At 46.6% G+C, this 25,519-nt stretch overlaps 2 protein-coding genes across 5 annotated transcripts in view; one reads left to right on the top strand and one right to left on the bottom strand.

Moving 5' to 3' along the window:
• TUBGCP2 (tubulin gamma complex component 2) overlaps positions 1-5,488 on the bottom strand; it is a 190,575-nt gene extending 185,087 nt beyond the window's left edge. The window contains exon 1 of the mRNA XM_069240639.1: positions 5,304-5,488. The gene's annotated coding sequence lies outside the window, so the exon portion shown is untranslated. The remainder of the gene's footprint in view (positions 1-5,303) is intronic.
• Positions 5,489-5,567: 79 nt separating this feature from the next.
• Positions 5,568-25,519, top strand: part of ZNF511 (zinc finger protein 511) — a 188,436-nt gene continuing 168,484 nt past the window's right edge. For 2 of the 4 annotated variants that reach the window (XR_011205022.1, XM_069240641.1), the window contains exon 1: positions 5,635-5,804. The gene's annotated coding sequence lies outside the window, so the exon portion shown is untranslated. Of the gene's footprint in view, positions 5,805-15,146; positions 15,314-25,519 lie in introns of all 4 variants that reach the window. The other 2 variants (XM_069240642.1, XM_069240643.1) reach the window with 2 other exon arrangements.

Raw genomic sequence — 25,519 nt, 5'->3', positions numbered from 1 at the left:
TCCTTTGCAAACCTCAAAATGTGACAAAAAACACTTTTTCCTCACATTTCAGTGATAGAAACTTCTGGAATCTAAGAGGAGCCACAAATTTCCTTCCACCCAGCATTCCCCCAAGTCTCCTGATAAAAATGGTACCTCACTTGTGTTTGTAGGCCTAGTCCCCACGACAGGAAACGCCCCAAGACGCAACATGGACACATCAAATTTTTACACAGAAAACTGACGTGTTTTGGGGAAAATGCCTAGCTGTGGATTTTGGTTTCTAGTTCAGCCGGCACCTAGGAAAAGCTACCAAACCTGAGCATTTTTAAAAACTAGACACCTAGGGGAACTAAGGATGGGGTAACTTGTGGCACTCTCACCAGGTTTTGTTACCCAGAATCCTTTGCAAACCTCAAAATGTGGCAAACAAAACACTTTTTCCTCACATTCCGGAGATAGAAAGTTCTGTAATCTGAGAGAAGCCACAAATTTCCTTCCACCCAGCATTCCCCCAAGTCTCGCGATCAAGATGGTACCTCACTTGTGTGGGTAGGCCTAGTGCTTGCGACAGTAAATGCCCCAAAATATAACATGGACACATAAATTTTTCTTATGAAAACTGACATGTTTTTTGCAAAGTGTCTAGAGGTGGATTTTGGCCTCTAGCTCATCCAGCACCTAGGAAAACCTAGCAAGCCTGTTCATTTATGAAAACTAGACACCTAGGGGAACCCAGGATGTAACTTGTGGTGCTGTCACCAGTTTCTGTTTACCAGAATCCTTTGCAAACCTCAAAATTTGGCAAAAAATACTTTTCCTCACATTTCGGTGCTGCAAAGTTCTGGAATCTGATGGGAGCCACAAACTTTCTTCTACCCAGTATTCCTCCACATCTCCCAATAAAAATGGTACCTCACTTATGTGGGTAGGCCTAGTGCCCGTGACAAGAAATGCCCCCAAAACACTATGTGGACACATCAAAATTATCAATTACAAAACTACCTGCTTTTGGGGTGTGGGTGGAGGGAGCTGCGTTTTTGGTCCTGGTTTCAGCAGCCATCTAGGGAACCCTACCAAACCTTGACATTTCTGAAAACTAGACACCTGAGGGAGTGCAGGAAGATGTGACTTGCGTGGATCCCCAGTGCTTTCTTATCCAGAATCCTCAGCAAACCTCAGATTTAGCACAAAAAAAAAAATCACATTTTCCCCACATTTTTGTGTGGGTTCACTGCACTGGTACAAATTTCATACCACCCAATGTTCCCCTCAGCCTCCCGATAAAAATTATACCTCACTTGTGTAGGTGGGCCAAGTGCCTGTGACAGGGAAGAGCCAAAAACATGTTGAAATTGAGTGGGAACCAAAGCGGGTCCAAAGGGGCAGAGTGGGGAAAAAAAAATAAGTTTTTAGGCTGACAAGTGGGGCAGAATTTTTATCGGTTTAGATGCAACAATGCTGGATGGAAGGAATTTTGTGGGTTCCTGCAGATTCCAGAAGGTTCCATCACAAAACTGTGGGGAAAATGTGTGATTTCAAGCAAAGTTGAAGGTTTTCAGGGCATTGTGGGTAAGAAAATGGTGTGGGGTGCATGTGAAGCACACCAGCCTGGACTCACCCAGATGTTTAGTTTTCAAATGTGTCTAGGTCTTGTAGATTTTTCAAGATGGCAGCATCCCAAAGTCCAAAAAGTGCAGTCCTCAACATTCTAAGTGAGATGATTTTGAGAGTTAGCCAAGCTCTCATGGCCCAAATGTAAAATCAAAACCCAAAATAATCAAATGTCCTATTGCTTGCCGTTTAGATAAGATCTTTTAGTGTTCAGGTGGGGGAGGTCTGAAAGACTGTTACCCCTTTCAGTTGGGGTGGGGGCATAACTATGACCCTACTGGTCGGTAGCAACCACCCCACTTTTTTTTGTATTTGTTCTTTAATAAATTTGGCCCCCAGAGGAGCGGCCCTTCCCTAAAGGGCAGCTCCTCTCTAGTAAAAAAAATAGGCATCTAAAGGGGCAGATGACCCTACTTAATATAGGCCTATCTGCCCCCAAGGGGGGCAGAAATGGTCTTCTAAAAAAATTAAAAAAACTCCCTTGGGGAACGATCCTTGAACAAAGGGCCACTCCCCCCCGTGACAATTACCAAAACAAAAACAAAAAAAAACTCCCTGGTGTCTAGTGGCCATTTCTGCAGCACTATCTCTATGTGATTGTGAAGCAGAAATGCTCAGAAAGAAATCAAAGGAAAGGAAAAGCCTTTCATTTCCTTTGATGCCTCTCGGATCTCCCCTACCCCAATCGGAAGAGAAACAAAAGCTTCCAACGTGATACGGGCGACCTCTGATGAGGGCAGCGCACCATCGCGCGCTGACATCATCAGACTTCACTGGCGGGGTTTGGGTGGAAGGGGAACCGATTCTACTTCCATCCCTGCCCAGGGGAAGGGGATGGGAGGCCCACGGGGGAAGCACTAAAGCTTCCCCCATGGGTCGGGTGCAGGACGTAATGGTTACGTCCTCAGCACTCGAGCGGCAAGGACATAAACGTTACATCCAAGGCACCCAAGAGGTTAAGGGACGCGTTTCCAAAATATCTTAGTTCATGCTATATAATTTTGGCTTCTAGAAGGGTCAGGCTATTGTTTCTCTGGGCAGAGCAGAAGAATGTGTTGTGGTACAATCTATGGACATGGATCTGCAGATGTCCCAGATGAGGGTTAATTTCCGATGTCCCCTGAGACTGCTATTGCTTCACGAAGCTTGCTATGAGCCATTCTATTCTATGGAAATGGATGCTGAGGCGGCAGGATTTCTTAATACTGGCTCTCCTAATGCGGGCACTGCATAGGATGCAACAACTTTGGCATCAGTTGAGGGCACAGACCATGTTTTTTCTTTGATTTGCTCACTGAGGCCATTGTGGTCTGTCATCTGCTGAAGCAGGATCGGGTCTGGATTTCATTGACACTGACATTATGACAAGTATGACATTTTGGATGCCTCCTTTGATTTGTTTTAATTTGGCTTTTGTTTTTAACAAACTGCTGTAATTGGTTTTATGTTTTTAATTGGCATATTTTAATGGCTTGTTTGCTTTGTTTGTTGAAGTGAACATTTTATCCCATTTAGCGCAGTCTTGTTTGGAAGTCTGTCTTTTCACAGCCAAGGGGAGGGTTATGTGAGGCATTCATGGGCCCACACTGGTTCTCCATTGTTAGCTCAGTTTTATATTTACACGTTTTAGCTGACTTCACTTTTAGCAGTGACAGTTTACACCTTTACACTTGCACAATAATATTCTAAAAATACATTGTACATGCTGCTTGCTTTAGGTTAGCCTTTCTCAACATGTAATGTGTAAAATCTGTTCAAGGCTAGGTACACAGTACAAGGTATCCTAGTGCTTGCGTTGCCCGTTCTGAGACATCTTCTAACATCTAGACATATCTGCATCAGAGCTGTGCCTCTAACACAGTTTGGTTGGGTTGGGGGGGTGAGCGGAGCACTTCAGCCGTGACCTTCTTGGGACGAATGCTTTGTTCAACATGCAGGTCAGCTGCCTCTGATCTTCCACTTTGCAGAGAAGTAGTGTCATCTACACTACAGGCGAATTTCCTGGTTCATTTCTCCAGGTATGGGGCCAAGGCTATCCTCTTAGATCAGGCAAAGTGTCCATCCACTATCCTCTCAGTGTAAGGTTAGTGATAGGTAGGAATATCTAGAAATCATTTGCCATGGTTGCACTGTTTGTTCTTTTCACCATGTTCATAATGCTAGTAAGATTTCTTTGTTTAATTTGCCTAAATATCGCAGTTCATGCTCTCTATGCAAGACTATGACTGTTTCAATAAATGTATTGAAATCTGATCTTGTACCTCTCTTGTGTTTCGCCTGGGTCTGCATGAGTAAGACAAGGAAAAGGTTAGATCTGTTTCCACACTTCACTTGGGGATCAGTGTCAGGTTCAGGTTGCCATAATCACCTTCTACTTCAGTAATGTCAGCGGTTCAGGTGAGGTACTGTGAGCTAGCCAGGAATTAGGCCAATAGCTTCTGATGATGTGGACAGAATCTGTTCCCTCATTCTGAAGTTCCGTTGTCCGAATACACAGTCCTAGTATTGTAGTGGGACCTGTTTAATAAAAGGTTTTCTAAGGCTCACTTGCCCCACTTTTCAGTGTTTGAATCTAAGCGATTTTCTTTATAATAGGGATAGATGAAATATCCTTCAGTAGCAATGCCAACTCCTGTGCGTGCTGTAACAGCTTCAGATGCATTCAACAAATCTGAGACATGAACTACTTGCTGTATTCTTCTGATATATCTGTTCACCACCACCGTCAGGATCCAAGATCTTGGCAGAGATGGCGCTCCGACTGCATTGGCGACAGGCCAGACCGCCACCGCATGTTGCCGTTCTATAGGCTGCCACACTCGTAATGAGGCCCTAGATGTTGGTGCACTGCCCTACCTAGCCCACTCATGGAAACAACCTACTGCTTTTGCTTTTAGAACACCCTAAGACACCTTCACAATTGCTCATTTGAATTACCACATTTAACTGCAAAAGATACGTTCTGGGTACATGGTTCTTCCCTTCCAGATTGTTTACATTAGTATTGTATTTGTATTTCCAACAAAGTTGTCATTGCCTAGTAATACTTTAAGACAACAGTGCTAAGACATCGAAATGGCCTTAATCTGTTATTATTCTGGTCATTAATTACCCTCCCACCTCGATTTAAATCAATTTCCACTTATGCAAATCTGGAATTCCTAACTGTATGTGTATTTTGATAACAACGATAAAAGTACCAATTTCACACAACATTGAGATTCCTTCTGTTATTCTTTTACACAGTTTGGAAAACAGCACTAAGGGAACAAATGCTTGAATACCTGTAGTTTACCAGCTCACATTGCCTGGCCTGGCCAGGCCCGGGGCAGCATTTGCATCTGTGATATCTAGACAATCTTCACTGTAGGACGTATGAATAGGAAAAGGTTACTGTATGGTGACTGTTACTTTTTGTCTGTAGGATTCATTATCAACCTGTGGGTGCGAGTGGCGAACCCGTGGTAAAACTGGCACCTGTTTCTAAAGCTATTTTAATATAGAACTTTTTTGCACTAGTACAGCATATGCATGTGTTATTTCATACAACAAAAGCCTGCAACACAACAATATTGGATATCCCCAACCTAACACTATACAAACGCATGACAAGTACTGACTTTATCATGCATGTGTGCGTTGGCCCTCTTTTACTTATATCCACACACAGCAACGGAACAAAATACAACATTCACCGTTGTTTGACTTACCTCCCACCTTTCTCGACAGATTCATAAAATTCCGTTTACAGTTCCGCCAACTGTGGCCGCTTAGAGTAAGTGAATTATTTCAACTGACTTCAGTAAGTGAAAGAAGAATGGGACAATCGGAAAGCTTGTTTACAGTGACTGGCAGACTAGGGACCGGTACTAGGGGGAGCTGGAGCGCTGTTCTTACACGCGTATCCAGCGATTGGTTCTAAATAACCCGCCCCGGAACAACAGCTCTGGCTCCAGAGCAAGCCCCTACAGCCAGAACACCGTCTGCAGAGAGCCCGCCCCTTGACCCCGGAAGTGATGGTCCAGTTACCCACGAGCCGTCATTCTCGGTTTGTATTCCTTTTACTGTGGTTACTATCGTGTCTCTCGGTCATTCAGATTAAATTATGCTGCATGCTGGAGAAAGACACGTGTCTTCAAGCTCAGTTCGCTAGGATTCTACTCTTATCCGCCCGTCTCTTAACAACCCGAAGACAGTACAGACACATTCAGGTCAGTGGTGGGGAGTCATCTCTTAGCTTTAAGTTGGCTGGTGGTGGTCTGCGGACGGTTAGGAGGTGGCATGCCGATACACGTCGGTCTTAAGGTGCTGAGGCGCATTAGGACACACAGAGTTTTCAGAGGCATCAGACAAGACGTCAGTGGTGTTAGAATTAGCCCTAGGACCTTGCAACGTTGTCTGGCCCACTGACAGCAAGAGTTGCATGCAGGAGAACTCTATCAGTGCCTGGAATTAAGGGTGCTGCTCTCAACCTGCCAGCATTGGACATGGTGATGTCGCAAGGGCAAGAATGTCAGCCCTAGGCAGGCTTAGGACAGAAGGCCACCGTTAACAGTCTTTACATTGTGTTGCGATGTTAGTTCTCTGCGACGTGTGTGACTTGCTAGCGCGCCTGGCCCTTAGTAAGTAAACTTACAATGGGACGCGTAATAGCTAACACCAATAATCAAGGAACATTCTATGAAAAACAACTTTAAACCATCCTACTCAAGAATAACCACTACACAGGAAAGAAGTTAACAATTTTTATTTCCCTATTGATTACAATTCTAGATCATTCGTTAGTTCAATCTTTATTCAAATCAACTTTTTATTAATTCATTAGCAGAAGACATTATTTCTTAAAGAAGACATATGCGACAATACAGTACCATAAGCTATGAATACCAGCATTAATAATGTAATTCAGCAATTAAGTTCGTCAGTCATTTGTCACTGTCAACTTCACCCCTAACAGCCTACCTAACCAAGATTAGCATTAGCATGGGGTCTTCATGCAAAAAACAATTTAGAGAAAACATAAATTTGGAAAATTCTACCTATGTGAGAATCTCTATAAACAGCGCAGTTGGTACCTAGAAGAAAAGGCATAAAATCATCAGTCACATTTTCATAGCTACCTATCTAGGATGGATCAGCATCAATTCAGTCTTTGTCTTCAGGTCATCAATTAGTCAGCTACGGATCAGGCTCACAGAATGTTACCCCAATATCAGCACCTCGGACAGTGTCTCCTGACGTCATCAATTTTCTTCCCGCAATTCTGATTTCTCACCCTTTGTCATGAGTTTTTATTAGGGTCTCTCAGTCCATCCCCCTAATTGCTAATTGGTCAGTCAGTCAGCAGATATGACTTTAACCTATAGTTTTTGTTTACCAAATCTACTAATTTTCATGTGTCCCAAGTCACAAAAAGCGGATTGTTTCTTCACACGATGCCCTCATCATCATCAGGTATCAAAATTGTTGCAAATGGCTCTCCAGTCAGTGCCTCTATTGTTCAAGTCCTGGAAAAGTACATTTAGCCTGCTCTACACATAATTGTATCAAATTTGTCTTCATCATCGCCTGTCCGCCGGTACATGACAGAAAATTCTAGCTAAATAACTTGAACTTCCAACGGGTCAATGTGCATACAGCGGTTTTCAGTCCTTTGCAAGTCGTCCGGTTTTTCCATGTTTCGAGTGTGCGAGGCCTAGTGGAAATAGGCCTTTAGTTCAGCTAACTTAGTACTATAAATGAAGGTAAAACATAGGTTATACATTTCATTATGACATATTATTACATTTTTCTCATATATTTTCATTATTTTGCACATTTTCAGTTGTTTTAGTACACATGGTGACCATACCCAGAGGGCACATTTTGCAAACATGCACATTGTTTTTTTTCTACGATTATTTTCTCTACACATTTTCTCATTAGTAATAACATGTAGATTATTAATAATGTTCTTTATTAGCATATCTGCTTCAACAGGCTCGATGGCCAATATTGTAATTACCTTTGCAATTCCTGGACCAGGTATTGCTGCAAGATCAGATAATTACTAAAATACCTCCCCATTTCGGCTTTGACTTTAATGTGGGAAGAAAAGTCGAACAGTCAAGACTTGTACTAGTATGATCTGGTGTTGAACGTCTAGTTCACATTAGACATATATGGCTCGAAATTATATAATGTCAATGTGGTGGTGTTCTTATAAGATAATGTGGCGTAGAGTTGATATAGCCAGACACAGACTGAATAAATAATAAACATGAATGCAAATGAAAAAAGAACAAAAACAAAATTTGTGAAATCCCACCAATTTTGATTTCATAAGGTTAATGCTGCAGGTAATTTGGCAAGAAAATAGGTTACGTTACGAGTGATCCAAGAGACTGCTTAGCCAATGTTATTAAGACCTAAGTTGGCTGCTCGCCCGACTAGCCATAAACACCAACAATATACAACGTCTTGTGCTCAGACGTTTGAGATTCTTCCACCCACATCTGGACCCCCATTGCCCGTAAAAATGACATAGGGCAAGCCCCTACTTGCTCAGACCTACAGTTGCATATTGGAGTAACAGCACTAGGAGCCCTCACGGGGTAGCACCTTCAGCACGTTCTGCACTTGTGCAGGACACTCCACAGTGGTGTTAAAAGCGCATCTCCTAAGTCGCATCAGCTTCTTGGCTGAGAACTTGCATGGAAAGCGGGAGTGACAGGTCATTATTTTTACTTTCTCTGTGTCCTTGGACACATCTAACTGCTTTTTCTAGCATTGTTCTGGTCGCACCCACCAGGCAAGCTAAACTGTTTTTACTGGTGTTTCCCTACCGCAAGATTAAAATAGGAGGGCTGATCAGCGGACCATAATTCTCTTTTCCTTTGACATGTGTTGGTGCTCAAAAATATTCCCCCTGTCAGGTTGGAAGCCTTCCCCAGGAATATAGGTGTCTCACAAACATTAACAATGACTGCTTCAAATAGTATGTTTGCCTGCCTTAGAAGGGGGACCTGTGGGGCTACGGGTCAAATTTGCTGAAGGCCACTCATTGAAGAGGTCTTCCAAGGTACTGTTGTTGAGGCTGTCAGCCCTTGGAGCATGTTTCACAGGCCGAGACACTGTGATTGTAGCCTGCACTATGACTCAGGCTATTTACACACACTGACAAACTACACTTGCAGCTGAATGGATATTGTAGGAAGTTGGCTCTGTATGTACTATTTCAAAGTAAGAAATAGCATGCACAGAGTCCAAGGGTTCCCCTTAGAGGTAAGATAGTGGCAAAAAGAGATCATTCTAATGCTCTATTTTGTGGTAGTGTTGTCGAGCAGTAGGCTTATCAGAGGGTAGTGTTAAGCATTTGTTGTACACACACAGGCAATAAATGAGGAACACACACTCAAAGACAATTCCAGGCCAATAGGTTTTTATATAGAAAAATATATTTTCTTAGTTTATTTTAAGAACCACAGGTTCAAGATTTACAAACAATACTTTAAATGAAAGGTATTTCACTTAGGAACTTAAGGAACTTTGAATTAGCAAAATAGCATATACAGTTTTCACACAAATGGCAATAAGCTATTTTAAAAGTGGACACAGTGCAATTTTCAACAGTTCCTGGGGGAGGTAAGTGTTTGTTAATTTTGCAGGTAAGTAAACCACCTACAGGGTTCAAAGTTGGGTCCAAGGTAGCCCACCGTTGGGTGTTCAGGGCAACCCCAAAGTTACCACACCAGCAGCTCAGGGCCGGTCAGGTGCAGATATCAAAGTGGTGCCCAAAACGCATAGGCTTCAATGGAGAAGGGGGTGTCCCGGTTCCAGTTTGCCAGCAGGTAAGTACCCGCGTCTTCGGAGGGCAGACCAGGGGGTTTTTGTAGGGCACCGGGGGGGACACAAGTCAGCACAAAAAGTACACCCTCAGCGGCACAGGGGCGGCCGGGTGCAGTGTGCAAACAGGCGTCGGGTTTGCAATGTAGTTCAATGGGAGACCTAGGGGTCTCTTCAGCGAAGCAGGCAGGCAAGGGGGGGTGGCTCCTCGGGGTAGCCACCACCTGGGCAAGGGAGAGGGCCACCTGGGGGTCGCTCCTGCACTGGAGGTCGGATCCTTCAGGTCCTGGGGCTGCGGGTGCAGTGTCCTTACCAGGTGTCGGGTTCTTAGAAGCAGGCAGTCGCAGTCAGGGGGAGCCTCTGGATTCCCTCTGCAGGCGTCGCTGTGGGGGATCAGGGGGGGTTCAACTCTGGCTACTCACGGGCTTGCAGTCGCCGGGGAGTCCTCCCTGTAGTGTTGTTTCTCCACAAGTCGAGCCGGGGGCGTCAGGTGCAGAGTGCAAAGTCTCACGCTTCCGGCGGGAAACGTGTGTTCTTTAAAAGTTGCTTCTTTGTTGCAAAGATGTTTCTTCTTTGGAGCAGAGCCGCTGTCCTCGGGAGTTGTTGGTCCTTTTCGATGCAGGGTAGTACTCTGAGGCTTCAGAGGTCGCTGGTCCCTGTGGAACGCGTCGCTGTTGCAGTTTTTCTTGAAGTGGGGAGACAGGCCGGTAGAGCTGGGGCCACAGCAGTTGGTGTCTCCATCTTCTCTGCAGGGCTTTCAGGTCAGCAGTCCTTCTTCGTCTTAGGTTGCAGGAATCTGATTTCCTAGGTTCTGGGGAGCCCCTAAATACTGAATTTAGGGGTGTGTTTAGGTCTGGGAGGGCAGTAGCCAATGGCTACTGTCCTTGAGGGTGGCTACACCCTCTTTGTGCCACCTCCCTGAGGGGAGGGGGGCACATCCCTATTCCTATTGGGGGAATCCTCCAAAATCAAGATGGAGAATTTCTAAAGGCAGGGGTCACCTCAGCTCAAGACACCTTAGGGGCTGTCCTGACTGGTGGGTGACTCCTCCTTGTTTTTCTCACTATCTCCCCTGTACTTGCCGCCAAAAGTGGGGGCTGTGTCCAGGGGGCAGGCATCTCCACTATCTGGAGTGCCCTTGGGCATTGTAACACGAAGCCTGAGCCTTTGAGGCTCACTGCTAGGTGTTACAGTTCCTGCAGGGGGAGGTGTGAAGCACCTCCACCCAGAGCAGGCTTTTGTTTCTGTCGTCAGAGAGCACAAAGGCCCTCACCACATGGGGTCGGAAACTCATCTCTCAGCAGCAGGCTGGCACAGACCAGTCAGTCCTGCACTGAACAATTGGGTAAAATACAGGGGGCATCTCTAAGATGCCCTCTGTGTGCATTTTTGTATAAATCCAACACTGGCATCAGTGTGGGTTTATTATTCTGAGAAGTTTGATACCAAACTTCCCAGTATTCAGTGTAGCCATTATGGAGCTGTGGAGTTCGTTTTTGACAGACTCCCAGACCATATACTATTATGGCTACCCTGCACTTACAATGTCTAAGGTTTTGCTTAGACACTGTAGGTGCATAGTGCTCATGCACCTATGCCCTCACCTGTGGTATAGTGCACCCTGCCTTAGGGCTGTAAGGCCTGCTAGAGGGGTGACTTACCTATGCCACAGGCAGTGTGAGGTTGGCATGGCACCCTGAGGGGAGTGCCATATCGACTTAGTCATTTTCTCCCCACCAGCACACACAAGCTGGCAAGCAGTGTGTCTGTGCTGAATGAGGGGTCCCTAGGGTGGCATAAGACATGCTGCAGCCCTTAGAGACATTCCCTGGCATTAGGGGCCTTGGTACCAGGGGTACCAGTTACAAGGGACTTACCTGGGTGCCAGGGTTGTGCCAATTGTGGAGACAATGGTACATTTTAGGTGAAAGAACATTGGTGCTGAGGCCTGGTTAGCAGGGTCCCAGCACACTTCTCAGTCAAGTCAGCATCAGTATCAGGCAAAAAGTGGGGGGTAACTGCAACAGGGAGCCATTTCCTTACAGATATAGTAAGCGGGAGTGCACAGGTTGAGACCACGAAGCATACACCCAAACCCATAGCATCTCCTTCTTCGCTACCCGCACCAGCAGGGCAGTAGAAGTGAGGCAGTGATAGTCTGATCCTATAGTTCTCGGTGGCCACATCTGTGTTGGACTCTTTTGCACCTTAGATTATATCACTAGACTTAGGTGGTCATTCTGACCCTGGCGGTCTTTGACCGCCAGGGCGGAGGACCGCGGGAGCACCGCCGACAGGCCGGCGGTGCTCCAATGGGGATTCCGACCGCGGCAGTAAAGCCGCGGTCGGACCGGCACCACTGGCGGGGTCCCGCCAGTGTACCGCGGCCCCATTGAATCCTCCGCGGCGGCGCAGCTTGCTGCACCGCCGCGGGGATTCCGACCCCCCCTACCGCCATCCAGATCCCGGCGGTCGGACCGCCGAGATCCGGATGGCGGTAGGGGGGGTCGCGGGGCCCCTGGGGGCCCCTGCAGTGCCCATGCCACTGGCATGGGCATTGCAGGGGCCCCCGTAAGAGGGCCCCTACATGTATTTCACTGTCTGCTGCGCAGACAGTGAAATACGCGACGGGTGCAACTGCACCCGTCGCACAGCTTCCACTCCGCCGGCTCGATTCCGAGCCGGCTTCATCGTGGAAGCCTCTTTCCCGCTGGGCTGGCTGGCGGTCTGAAGGCGACCGCCCGCCAGCCCAGCGGGAAAGTCAGAATTACCGCCGCGGTCTTTCGACCGCGGAACGGTAACCTGACGGCGGGACTTTGGCGGGCGGCCTCCGCCGCCCGCCAAGGTCAGAATGAGGGCCTTAGTGTCCGCTATTAGAATGAGTGAAACACAGCCTTTTTACTTTTTACTAGTGTCTCCAGAAGCAAGTTGGTTGTTTTTTTTCTCATATACAAGCCATTATTATTTTCTTTTTATAGAATGAGCGACCTTATGGTATATTAAACCATGCACAAAAGCGATTTTTGTGCAGTGTGCATCCTGACCTGAATTATTTGAAGGTGCCCTCAGATATGGTGATCATGGAAAAGGAGGCACAGTGAAGAAAAGTAATTGCCTAGGGTCCAACTGTGGTCATCCTTTGAAGCCAGAATTCATACACGGTTTCCTGATTAGACATTGTGCAATGCATATCCTGGATGGGTATGGCATTCTTTCCTCTCCTGCTTTGATCCCAATTTTATTAGTGACCCAAGGGGTAGGATAGTTGTCTTGTGTCGCCTATACAAGACCTTTATTGTTTTAGATGGAGAAAAATTACAGTCTATTAAAACAATATACAAGTGAGCTTATTATGCAGCGCACATCCTGAATTGAATTATTTCAAGGTGCAATGAGGTAATCACAGAAAATGAGGCAGAGGGAAGAAAAGTAATTTTCCAGTGTCACACTGTTTTGTCAAGAAAGGAAGATGTAAATGAATACAGCGGTCTGTGGTTCAGCGTCCTACAATTATTTTTACCCTGGGTCCAACAAAACCTTATGACTGATATGTACCACTAAAGCAAGTACATTCAAACACCCCTCTTCAAATAGCAGGAATACCTTGGGCAGAAATAGTGCAAGCTTCCCAGCTTCAGCGGACAGGTATAGCTAGGGTAGCATCACCACAGGTTTTTCCCATCACAGGACAGGTACAAATTAGGTAGCAGCAGTGCAAGCTTTATTTCCTCACAGTCATATGGTAGTACCACATCAAGTTTCCCTCTTTCATAGAAGGCAAAATGTGCAATCTTCAGGCTCCGCAGAACTGATCTAAAAGTGAAGACTAGAACTAGCTTTCATCTCTAATAATAGAACATGAACAGTTAAGTCATGAGGGGCATGTAGATTACAAACCCCTGGAGTGAGTGTTAAGTCCTGACACCATTCTGACTTGCGTGAAATTCCAAGCCCACTCCAGAAAATCCTGGTGCTGTCACTTGCAGGTCTTCTGTTTGTGTTGATCAATGGGTGATCTATGTGTGGATAAGTAGCTGTCACCTAGTAGGGTCATTGTTATTCGTAGCAGCTGTACCACAGTGTAACTAACTATGTTATAGAAAAGGGTTTGAAAGCACATGTGCCAAGTGCTGTGCAGTCCCAGGCTTGGTGCTGCACCTGTTCAAAATGTTGAGGCACTAACATGTTCATCCAGTAGTCCTGCTATAAGGACCCTTAGGGTATTCACTTTCAGATCCCTTTTAGCTCTTTTTCTAGTTGCTTTCTGCGCCACAGTCATTCGGACCTCCCTGTAACTTCACCTAAAATGCAAAACATGGAACACCAAGCATCAATACATCTGTGTAACAACAATAATCACAAACATTTCAACAAGAGTAAGCGGTAGTATGGATTTCGCTGTGAGTACACCATGTTCCACCAGGTATATTAAGGCACCACCTTAATAAGATTGGCCGCTGTGTAAGTCAGTAGAAAGCAAACTACAGCTGGAAATTCTTCGATCCCTGGAACAAGAACAGTGAAGGCCTGATCACTGCAAAGCCATCGCCACTGCTAAAGAAGGGGGTCGAAAATTATAGTATCATACTAACCTTGAGAAAAAGCCTTGCAAAAACAGCATCAAGATTTAATAGTGAAACCTCTGCAAGACATTCTAATAACAGCATATCAGTACACAATCACAAACTCTTAAGATCCCACCTTCACCCCTGTGTCCCCCACCAGTGTGTCCCCAGTCTATTTACATTAAAAAAAAATCACAGCTCATGGGGGATGGGGTTTGGGGGGGGTTCCAACAACTCATTAAGCATCCCAGCCCAAGCCTGTAAGTCATCTGCCAGGTTATCATCCCTGCAGGATTTCCGCATATGACACTCCTCTGCATTCGCCCATTCAGCAATGTCTCTATTCCATTCAGTATACTTTGGAACAGTCAGGGTCAACCAGCGTAGCAATTCTACATTTATTTTTGCTTGAATCTTTTTTATTATTTATTCATTTAAGCTTCTTTAATACAGTTCCGGTGAGTGAATTCGTTACATAGACTCATACTTTGAATATATTATCTATCCCTTTGAACTCATTCCAGAAGAGCCAACAAAATATTACTTGTAACATATATGAACAGTGGTAGCGATTAGCCACAAACTGGGACTGCAGTTGATGTATAGAGCAAATGCAGATGAGGATAAGTCTTTATTAATTTCTACTCACTCAATTCAGTGAATATCTCCTCATTGAGCATGTATCTTCTCAAGTTAGTTTAAAAATAAATAACATGTTCATAGAGCCACTGATAAGTTTGTAGATTCAGCATGGACAATAAACAGAACATTATAAAACAGAAGAAACAAATAACAAAACTTGGAGTCTGATTTAAATGCCCCCCAACACCTGGCCCGAGGGCCCCCCAGTATAACTGCATAACTGTCACTTCGCCCGTATCCAAGGTTCATCATAAAATAATTTGTCTGTGGTTTGTCTTGACCGTAAATTACATATATAAGTAGGTATGCCATAAAGGGTTCAGATATCAATCTTTGCATATGGATTGCCTATTCCAGTACTATTTCTGTGTTATGTGCATCTGCTTCGCTAGTGTCCTTGTCATGTTCCGTCTCATGTAGATGGGTCTGCATCGCATCCCAGCTAGCAGATAGGGGATATTTGTGCATGCCCACATCGTCTTTGCGTCTCAGCGCTAATCCCTCAGCTTCCGCCCACACTAGGAAAGAGTTCTCCCACGCCAGCACGGATGGAGGCTCAGTGGATTACCATCGATGAGTGACCAGGCGCTTGCCCGTTAGAAGTCCGAGGTCCAGGAATCCTGTGTAGACTTTATTCCTTTTATCTCTTGGGAAGAGGCCAAGGATACAGGACTCCCAAGTGTTCAGTGGTAAGCGTGATGTGCATGTTGATAGACATGATGTTATTCTGTGCCAATAGATGCTTAAGGAGGGACAAGACTACAGCATGTGAAGAATATCTGCCCCCACCAGCCTACAGCAGGGGCAAGGGGCATCGACGCGGTTGAAGTATTTATTAATGCAGGCCGGGGTGAGGTATGCTTTGTGAATAATATAAAATTGGATAAGGTTGAATCTGGAGTTGCGGGGATGTTAGTATCACTGGATAGTGCCACTCCCCATGCTTTATCAGTAAAGGGTTCAGTTGAGTCGCCCTCACAGGTGGTGCGTAGCACGGTGTGGGTATGTCGCACGTGCATTCTAAGAGCTTCAGTGAACCACCGTATCAGGTGTCTGCCTTATCCCATAACTTGTACATATTGCACTAGTAAGTGTGTTGGGGGTTCAGTTGCCGTATCCCCCCACCTGCGCAACTATGACCTCACCATTGAGTTGTATAGTAAAAATTGTCCTGCCAGGAGACCCGTCCTTGCCATCAGTTCATTAAATGGCATGAGCCCATTTTCGCTGTAGAGGTCGCCCAGTGTGTATGAATCTGCAGCTTGCCAAGGCCCCAGTTCAGTAGTGGTCGTGATCTGTGTACTGCGCTGTGTACCTAGCAGCGCCAGTGCCAGGGCATAGGGAATGGTTTCACTCGTTGAGCGGTAGACACCTGCGATAGCAAAGATGTGCCACATTTAAAAAGAGCTCTACAGGTGGTTTTGCGGTTGTGAGTGGATGGAAGAGGTGCATGATCTGTGCAAGTGTCCAGGGTGGGGAGTTAGTTGCTGTGTCAGATAGTTGAAGACCCACCAGCCATCGCACCACCCACTGAAGCTGAGAGGCCAAGTAATACTGTTCCATATTTGGCACCGAGAGGCCGCTTTGAGTCAAAGGTAAGTAGAGTGTTTTCAATGCAACTCTGCATTGGTCTTTGTTCCAGATAAATTCCCTCATTCTGGGCTCCAACTCTTTAAAAAAGCCTGCTGGGACGTAGTAGGGCAAGCTGGAGAAGAAATATAATAAGCGAGGGAGCACTACCATTTTCAGGAGGGCGATTCTTCCTGCCACTGAGAGTGGCAGTGTTTGACAAAAGGTCCTTTGGGAGCAAATAGATGATGCTGCCTTTCTGAGGTTCCCATCATGAAGATGGTCCTCTCTGTAGAATATGTGTATACCCAGGTATCCGAACGTCCTGGGTTGAACGGAGAGAAGCAAGTCCCGGTCCGGCAGGTCTGGACTGAAGGGGAAGAGGTATGATTTTGCCTAGTTAACATGCAGACCAGATAGGGCGGCATACTGTTGCAGAATGACTGCAATTTCAAGAGGGATGTTATCAATGTCTCTAAAGTACAAAGGGAGATTGTCTGCATATAAAGATATGATATGTGGGCCGTCGCCCCGTAGGATGCTCTAGTCCTTTCCTCTCTTGCGAAGCTCCACAACCAAAGGCTCCATTGCTAGAGAAAACAGTAGCGGAGAGACGGGGCAGCCCTGTCAAGTACCTCTGGCCACCTCAACCGGGTCAGAAATGATCGTGCCCACCTTGACTCTGAACCGAGGTCGAGTATACAGCAGCTTCACCATGCGTAGGAAATGAGGGCCAAGACCAAATCACTGTAATGACTCGAACAGATAAGACCATTCCAAAGAGTCAAAGACCTTCTCCAAGTTGAGTACCAGACATCCCGCTCGAGGCCAATCCTGTGTCGAATACCTCAGGACTCGAAATAGGCGTCTGATATTGTGGGAGGTGTCCCGTGTAGATGCGAAGCCGTTCTGATCTGGATGAACGAGCTGAGGGACCAGGGGCGCCAATCGCATTGTCATGGCTTTGGCCAGGATTTTATAGTCCGTATTGAGCATGGGCAGTGGTCTGTAGGAGCCGAGCTCTAATGGGTCCTTGCCGGGCTTGGGACCACTAGTGCCTCTCGTTGCAATGCAGGTAGGGATGCTGTCTGCAGTGCCTCCTGACAGAGACAGAGAAGGCGAGGCGCAAGTGTTGCAGAGAAGGACTTGTAAAAGTCAGACGGGAGGCCATCTGCAGACGAAGCATGTCGACTATCCTGCTCTTCAGATAGCATCAGTGCGCCTCCAGTTCTCCACACTGGTCTTCTGTCAGTCGAGGCAAAGTGGTCAAAGAGAAAAATGTATTGTATTCCGTTGGGTCTATTGTCACAGTGGAGCTGTGAAGTGTCCCATAGTATTGTGTAAGCTCAGAATGGAATTCTTGGGGAGTGTGAAGTATGCTCCCAATTGCTGAGCGGAGTTCCGTGATAGGACTGTGATCATAGTCTTGGCAAATGAGCCAGGCCAACAGTTTGCCCGATCTGTCTACAGAGGCGTGTGTGCAGGCTGAGTGGGCTGCATAATTAAAAAATGCGCAATCTCTCTAAAAGGGATATATGCTCTGCTCGGGCAGACGATAGTTGTGGTGTCTCTGAGGAGTGTTGGGCAGCGTTCTGTTCATGTTGCATCAGGGATCGCTCCACTCTAGTCAGGTCAAGTTTGATGGATTTGCAGAAGTTCCACTGTGTGCCCATGCAATGGCCTTTGATGAAGACTTTAAATGTTTCCCATTCAACAAGGCCAGAAGACGCCGTGCTAGTGTTATGTTCAAAATATTCTGGAATCGCTTTGCCTAGCGATGTTTTAAACGCTGTGTTTTCTAACAGTTCTGGGTGGAGTTTCCAAGTAGGAACGCTTGTGGGAGATACATCCCATCCCAATTGCAGAAGCTGTTAGTTGTGCATAGTATTCTGTTGAGATGGACATGTAATTGGTGTGGGACAGAACAATACGAATAGACTCTGGTGTTAGAATTACATTGGCACCATATGTCCAATAATCGCCAGATCTGGAGCCAGTTACTTAAAGGGCGTGCAGCCACCACGGCAGGCACAGTGGGCAATGGTGGGAAAGATCAGTCCAAATAAGGATCCAGTACACTATTAAAATCACCCCCCAACAGCCAGGGAAGTTCACTCCGAGAAAGCAGGCTGGCTAACGTGCAAACAAATTAGGCCTGATCTGTGTTCTGGGCATATATGGAACCTAGCACCACTGCACGGCCAGCAAGGCGTCCACGTACCAGGGCATATCGTCCCTGCGCATCAATGATTTGATCTTGTGCTACAAAAGGAATGCCCGGTCTAATTCAGACAAGAGCCCCTCGGGCATAGGAGGAGTAACCTGTTGAGTAGAGTTGCCCTCGCCAACGCTGCTGTAGTCTAGCTACTTGCAGTTGTGCGAGATGAGTTTCCTGCAAGGGCGCTGTGTGAATTGAGTGTCTTTTAAGATATGAATATATGGAATATCTACATTCTGGCGTGTGTATGTCTCGCACATTCCATGTAAGGATGGAGAAGGGGTTCATGGTGGGTCAGTATGTTGACAGGGTCCCACAGTCCCGCCCTTAAAGATAGGGGATTTTGCATAACCAGTGACGGAGCCCGGCGGGTCGGCGAGCAAGAAGATCTCAGGCTCCATTCAGAAATAAACTGATACAACTCAGGATCACTAACTAGTTGAAGAGTAACATGATAGAATACCATTAGGGCAGAGGGACAACTGGTATCTGCCCAAACAAAGCAACTCGCCTATTTAGCGTAACAAATGTGAGGGAGAGGTCCCCGCAAATAGGGGAGTGGGATGGGCGAGGTGAGTTGTGTTCGACAAAAACTAGGGTGTAACCTCTAGCCCAGCATAAGCGCAGGCCGCCAACAGCAGCTGGATATAGCAGTATGAATAGGAGACATAAGGCGGTGCGCCGTCCGAGGACCATTTGCCGGCCACAGAAGATGTCAAGGCCGGCACCAGCACCGCTGGCCACCTGCGGGATCGTGGGCAAGACAGCAAGGACACTTCAAGGATAGTATTGAATTACAACAAAGTGTGGCATCCCAGGCGCCACATGCAGCACCTCTGTTAACTGAATAATTGTTGGATGTGTGTCAGTTTAATAGGTTTAGAGTAGTTCGTCTGCCGTCGGTGGAGTTACCGTGGGAGGGGCGGAGGATCCCAGTTCAGAAGATGTTTCGAGGGAGGAAGCATCCTCACCAGTAGAGTGTGAGAGCTCCGCTTCTGAATCCGATATGATTGGAAGGACATTAATGGCTGCTGCAGACTGTAGTGCACAACGGCGTTCTTGTATAATTTGTTCCAGATTGGGAGCGTGTCTCACCTCCCTCTGGGGATTGCAGACCCCGAACTGCTGGTCTCTCTACTTCAACGTCACGCCTGCTGATCAGTTGCATGATTCCAGCCATTCCTAGGCCGCTTCCGGTGTGTCAAAGAAGTGCGTTTTGCCATCATTTGCTAATCGCAGTCTATCTGGAAAAAGGAGGGATTATGACAAGCTAAGGGCACAGAGTTTGCGCTTTATTGATAAGAAGGAAGCACGTTCTCTTTGTTCGGCAATTATGTAGTCTGGTAATAGCATGACCGGGGTGTTGTCCACCCGGGTTGTTGGGAGCAATCTGACTACACGGAGGATAATATCTCTGTCTGCGCAGTGTAACAGGCGAAGTAGGAAGGGACGCGGACCAATGCCCGGCAGACGGGCCCTGGTGGGGTCCCTGTGGGCACACTCAACTGAAAAGAAAGGTGTCAAGGAACCCTCTGGGACCAGCTCCCGGAGCCAGGTTTCAGAGTAGGCAAACGTGTCCAGGCCCTCCACGCCTTCCGGCCTATGACACAAATGTTATTTCTCCTAGTGCGCCCCTCGGCGTCCCCTACACAATGTTCCAGCACCTCTATCCGGTCCAGCGACTTCTGTAGCAAAGTCTCCAGTTGATCTGTCTTGGGTGTCAGGTCACAGAGCTGGTCCTCCAATGAGCTGGTTTTGTCTGCTAGCTTGTGGTGATCCGCATGGAGCAAGGTAAGATCACTGACCACTTTTTCAATCTTGCCCTCCAGCGAGGTCCGAGCCTGAATCAAGGAGGTGCCTATGCGCTCCACAGCCGCCAGCACTGCTTCCAATTTGTGGCTGTCTGGGTTGAGGGCTTCTGTCTGAAACTTAGCCCCTGCCCCGAACGAAGGCGGTGGCCGTGGGTGCTAGGGATGCAGGCGGTCCGCTTGCATGTGCAGTGCAGTGGGCAAGGCGCAGCAGCACGAGCAGCCTCCCTCCCCGCAGTATCTGATTTGCAGAGGACTTGTCGAGTAGCCGCACCAGTGATAAAGGTTAGCAGTGCCCAACTGCCCCAGGGCAATTGAACAGGTCTCGGAGGGGGGGAGGAACAGCCAAACGGAGCAGTGTCTCTCCCCTCACCTATAGCTCTGCGCACCACGGCGCTTACTTTTGGGCCCACCGGTAGCCCCCATCTTAGGGATGCCGTTCATTGTCAGCAATGGGAGCTGGTTCAGAAGCCAGCCGATGCAGGCGGGTCACTGCCACTCATGGGCCCAGCATCGCACCACTGCCATCTCGCCTAGATCAGCGCCGCTCACCTCACCTCATCCGGGCCCGGCGGCAAGATCGCAGGGATTCGACCACCTCGGGCACTGTGCGCACGATCATCCCAGGACAGGCCGCTCCCTTCACGCTGCTCCGCAGGCCGGTGGCTCCGACTGCACCCTAGCCATCTCTCCAGTGTGTCCGAGTGGCGCAGTCCACTCTTGAGGGAATCCGTTCATGAACGCATGGAGTAGAGTGATCGGGCCAGGTACAACTGACGAATCACTTTAAGATGGGCTTTAGAGAACATAGTCCAGAACCCCTCGTTTATGGCCACCCATTCCTTTTCTGACAGAGGTGTCCCAGTATGTTGTGTCATCTAGTTTGCACAGGAATCTCGACAGTCAGAAACTCCTCCCTTGGGGCCTATATAAATGTGATATCAATCTTCGACCACCTCTTAAGTTCAGTATGGCCACCAGAGTTCAAGACTTAGAGGGAGCCTTAGGGAAGGACGGCCAAGTTTCGTGGGCTGTTGCTACTCTTTTGGCATGCTGGAAAAATTGCCCTTCCCCAAGGTAAATTAAACCAGAGGGTCGGCCAGTGTAATAAAACGGCTATCCGCATATAAGTTTCTCAGGGTCTCACAGTCCCCTTCATACTACTTAGCGATGGACATCGAGCTTGCAATCAGTGAAAAACAGTAGAGTTCACATACTGGCAGTGTCAAAGGCAAATGGGGCCCCCTTAAAACAAACTTGACCATTCTCTCCCATGTTCTACAAACATGTTTAACTATAACCGGTACGTTGGGTAAGACACTCACACCCACCCACTGCCAAAGAAGGGGGGCAAAAATTATAGTATCATGCTAACCTTAAGTAAAAGCTATGCAAAGACAAGTAGATGATGCCACTGCTCCTTGCTGTACATGCCCCCATGAAGGGGGAGTCTAGGTGGCACCGGTATATTAAGGATCTGCCTAGTAAGTGGCCTAGCTGAAGGGGGGATTTGCCTGCACCTTGAAACCTTCAGACTTGCCACATCCATCCTGAAAAAGACAGATGTGATGGGGTAAGGGAGGTGTGCAACCTGATGGGAGAATGCAGCACTGATGCAGCCAAATTATTGCCCTTTGTGCAACACGGACAGCTGTATAATATTGAAACAATATGCTTGGTGACTTAAATACATTGCCATGTCCCCAAGATAAATTAAACCAGAGAGTCGGCCAGTGTAATAAAACGGCTATCCGGATATAAGTTTCTGAGAAACTCTCCCATGTTCTACAAACATGTTTAACTATAATCGGGATTACGGGTAAGACACTCACACCCACCATCAGTAGCTCGGGAAGGGCAGTGCTCCTAAAGGTGCCTTTCAGCAATCTGGTTTCCCAGTTCTTGCTGTCATCAAGACAGTGAACAGCATGCTGTAGCTGGGCTGCAAATAATATAATTCTATATACGGCAGTTCTAGGCCTCCCCCACCTGAGGTGCATTTAAGTGTAGATAGACCCATGGACTTCGTCTCCGATGCATGTAATAGCTCAACAAATAATTTATCTATTTCTATAAAAACCTTCCTGGGGATCTCTTACAGGGAACGCTGAAAACTACATAGAGAGTGGGGCAGTATAATTATTTTGACTAGTGCCAACTTCCCCATTAGAGATAAATGTGAAGTCTTCCAGAACTTTACTGATCGTTTCAACTTCTCTACACTCTCCGCACATTGTAAGCCCCAAACTACTACGCTCCATGGGCCAATCTGATCCCCAAGTACCTGACATGCTCAGTCTCCCAGGATAGGTCTGTCTCTGGAAGAGCCATCGGCGGTTTACTGGCTAATCCTCCCTTGGGGAACAGCTGAGATTGGGTATAGTTAAGAGCTAAGCTGGATATTTTGCCAAACTCTGCAAGGAGTGCCAGCATGAGGGTAACTCAATATTCGGCCTGTCTGAAATAAACCAGGGCATCGTAGTATATAAGGAGGTCACATGTGTGTTCTCTCTTACCTGCACACCCCAGCCTTCAATGTGTCGCGTACCCAGCACACCACCGCCTCCACTGATAGCGCAAATAGCAGGGGGGACAATGGGTAACACTCTCAAGTCCTGCGATGCAAAGAGAATTGGTGAGACACTATCTCTCCTACCAGCACCCTCGCTATGGGTTCCATATAAAGCCACTGCACCCAATTCAGGAAGAATTCCCGTATTCTTGCTCTACGGTATAAAACTGCATTAATCCTCATGGACTAACCGGGGCATATATGTCAAGAGCTGCGTTGCTAGGACCTTGCTCATGATTTTTATGTCTCATTCAGCATATATAGGGGGCGGTATGAAGTGGCCTCTGTCACATCCTCATCCAGTTTGGATAGCATGACTGTGAGGGCTTTCCTACTGGATGCTGCTAGTATTCCTTTTCCGTATGTTTCAGTATAGACTCCCAGGAGTCTTCTAGCCACTATCCCTGCCCTGTGCCGATAAAACTGCTGGCAGGCCATCACCGCCAGGGGCCTTAGCAGTTTTCCACACTTGTACTGCCGCCACTACTACTTCTTTGCTTAAGGGGACATGTAAGCTGTCTTTTACTTTCCTGAGTAGGGGGGTCATCTCTATGCCCTCCAAATAACTGTGTCTCATCCACGCTGAGCAGGGCCGTGGGGATGCATATAGCTCCTCCAGATGAGAGGCAAGCACCCCCGTGATGCCCCGTTGCATGCACTGCCTATAGTTGGTGCGGACAAATTTGTCCAGATGGTTCCATGTTTCTAGCAACTCTTGTTTACACTCCTTCAACTCTACCAGTTTCTGGGGCCATTCTGCCAGAGTGACCTCTAGGGTGCCCAGTCTCTATTCTAAAGAATCTAATGATCTGACTAGTTGTTCCTTCACCCCGTAGGTTACTGCTTTTTTTAAACTCTCTTCTTTATTTACAGTAACATAAACGGTAGAGACATATCTTGACAGTACATTAACGACACCGTAATCGAGAGCCATACACTGTATCCTGACACCCCCATTCACAATTCCAGCTTACACATTTATGAATCGACAATTAGATTGTGCCTGGACCTGTAGGTTACAGTTAAACATTCTCCACGATGCACCACTTTTATGCCGTTCCATTCAACCGATCTCGCCAACACTCCATCCCAGTTCTCAGCAATTTAGTAGTCTACTGTCTCTTTCACTGCCCCATTGAAAACTGGGTCATTTACAGCCTCAGCTCTCTCTTTCCATAGGGGCAATGTCAGAGCCTCACTGAACATCCTGAATGATACCAACAAGGGGGAATGATCAGACATGTAATGTGCCATGTAGGAAACAGCCTTCACACAGTGAAGCAGTGACCCAGACAGCATGCAATAGTCCAAGCGACTGTACGTACCAGTAGCGGACACAAAGTAGGAGCATGCTTTAGCATTCGGATAGCTCATGCTTCAAATATCCTGTAAGCCGGCACCAGCCATAATTTATTTTAGTGCTTTTGACATTGCAGGCTTAGCATCCAATCTAGGAGGATGACGATCCATCTCCCCATCTAGCACGCAATTCAGATCCCCTCAAAAAAGGAACCTCTGCTAATCTGCATCAGAGCCCATCACCGTTCCAAAGAAGTTCCCATGGTACGTACTAGGCGCATACACATTCACAGTACAAATGTACCCAGCATCCAGCACACCTGGGACAATCACATATGCCACCCGGGAATCCAGATTAACCCCCTTAACACAGAAGGGGAGTCCAGGGTCCTCCCAAATAAGTACGCTTCTGGTGTAGCTTGAATAAGATGTTGCAAAGATTTGGCCCCTCCATCCTCGACTCAGGGATGTGATACAGTCCCCCCAGGTATAGGTCTGCTGCAGAAATGCTACCGTCACCCCTGACGCCGTAAGTAGGAGTACACCCTCCTCCATTTTTTCAAGCTGGTTAAAAAGGCGTACATTCTAGGTCAAAAACTTAGAGGTAATTATTATAGAATTCCAGGGTACACCGACATAGTCCACAAAGTCCATGTAAATAATAGAGTATATGAAAAAGTCCTGAACACGTCTTGTGATTGGTTAAGATTTATTTTTTTCGCTGCACATTGCATCCGAAAAGACAGCCCACATGTGTTTCGTCATCTAGACTTTCTAAAGGCTGCAAGAATCAATATGGAAAAGAAGTTACGCTAAAATGTAATAATGATAACATGGAATTATGGTTGTTAAACGCTTCAATAATGCCAAGTAATGAGAACATTTTAGCTGTGCATTTACAAGTAACCATTAAAAAAAAACCTAGATAATGACAATTTAAAGACAAGAGGAATCACACACCTATTGTGAATAGTGAGTACCAAATGTAGGAGGTATATAGGAGTAAGGGTAGTATCAAAAATCGACCACAATACCGTGTGGTGGATATATTGAGCAGTGGGAATATACAAAGAGAGAGACCTGCCATATATCACTGACGACGATGTCCAAATGCATATTCTCGCAGTATAATCTTTAGAGAGAAAGGAGAATATGGGAGTAGACCAAGGATCCCTTACGTTATGTCTATAGAAATGCAATAGTATCCCATATCTAGACACAACACACCACTTCTATAAAAACATACAGGTATTGGCCATAAATAATAGTTATTACATATTCTCTCATCATTTCGCAGGCCCTACAACTCATACTGACAGTCACTTCACATGCTCCTGTGTGGGAGATCCAAAGCACAATCATCATAAAGCTAATACCCATAGAGTAATTGAAAAATAAAACCCACCAAAAATATGAAAATGTACCCCCA

Source organism: Pleurodeles waltl, chromosome 6, assembly GCF_031143425.1.
Source record: "Pleurodeles waltl isolate 20211129_DDA chromosome 6, aPleWal1.hap1.20221129, whole genome shotgun sequence".
In the NCBI taxonomy this organism is placed as follows: Eukaryota; Metazoa; Chordata; class Amphibia; order Caudata; family Salamandridae; genus Pleurodeles; species Pleurodeles waltl.
This window is presented reverse-complemented; position numbering and strand designations above follow the sequence as displayed.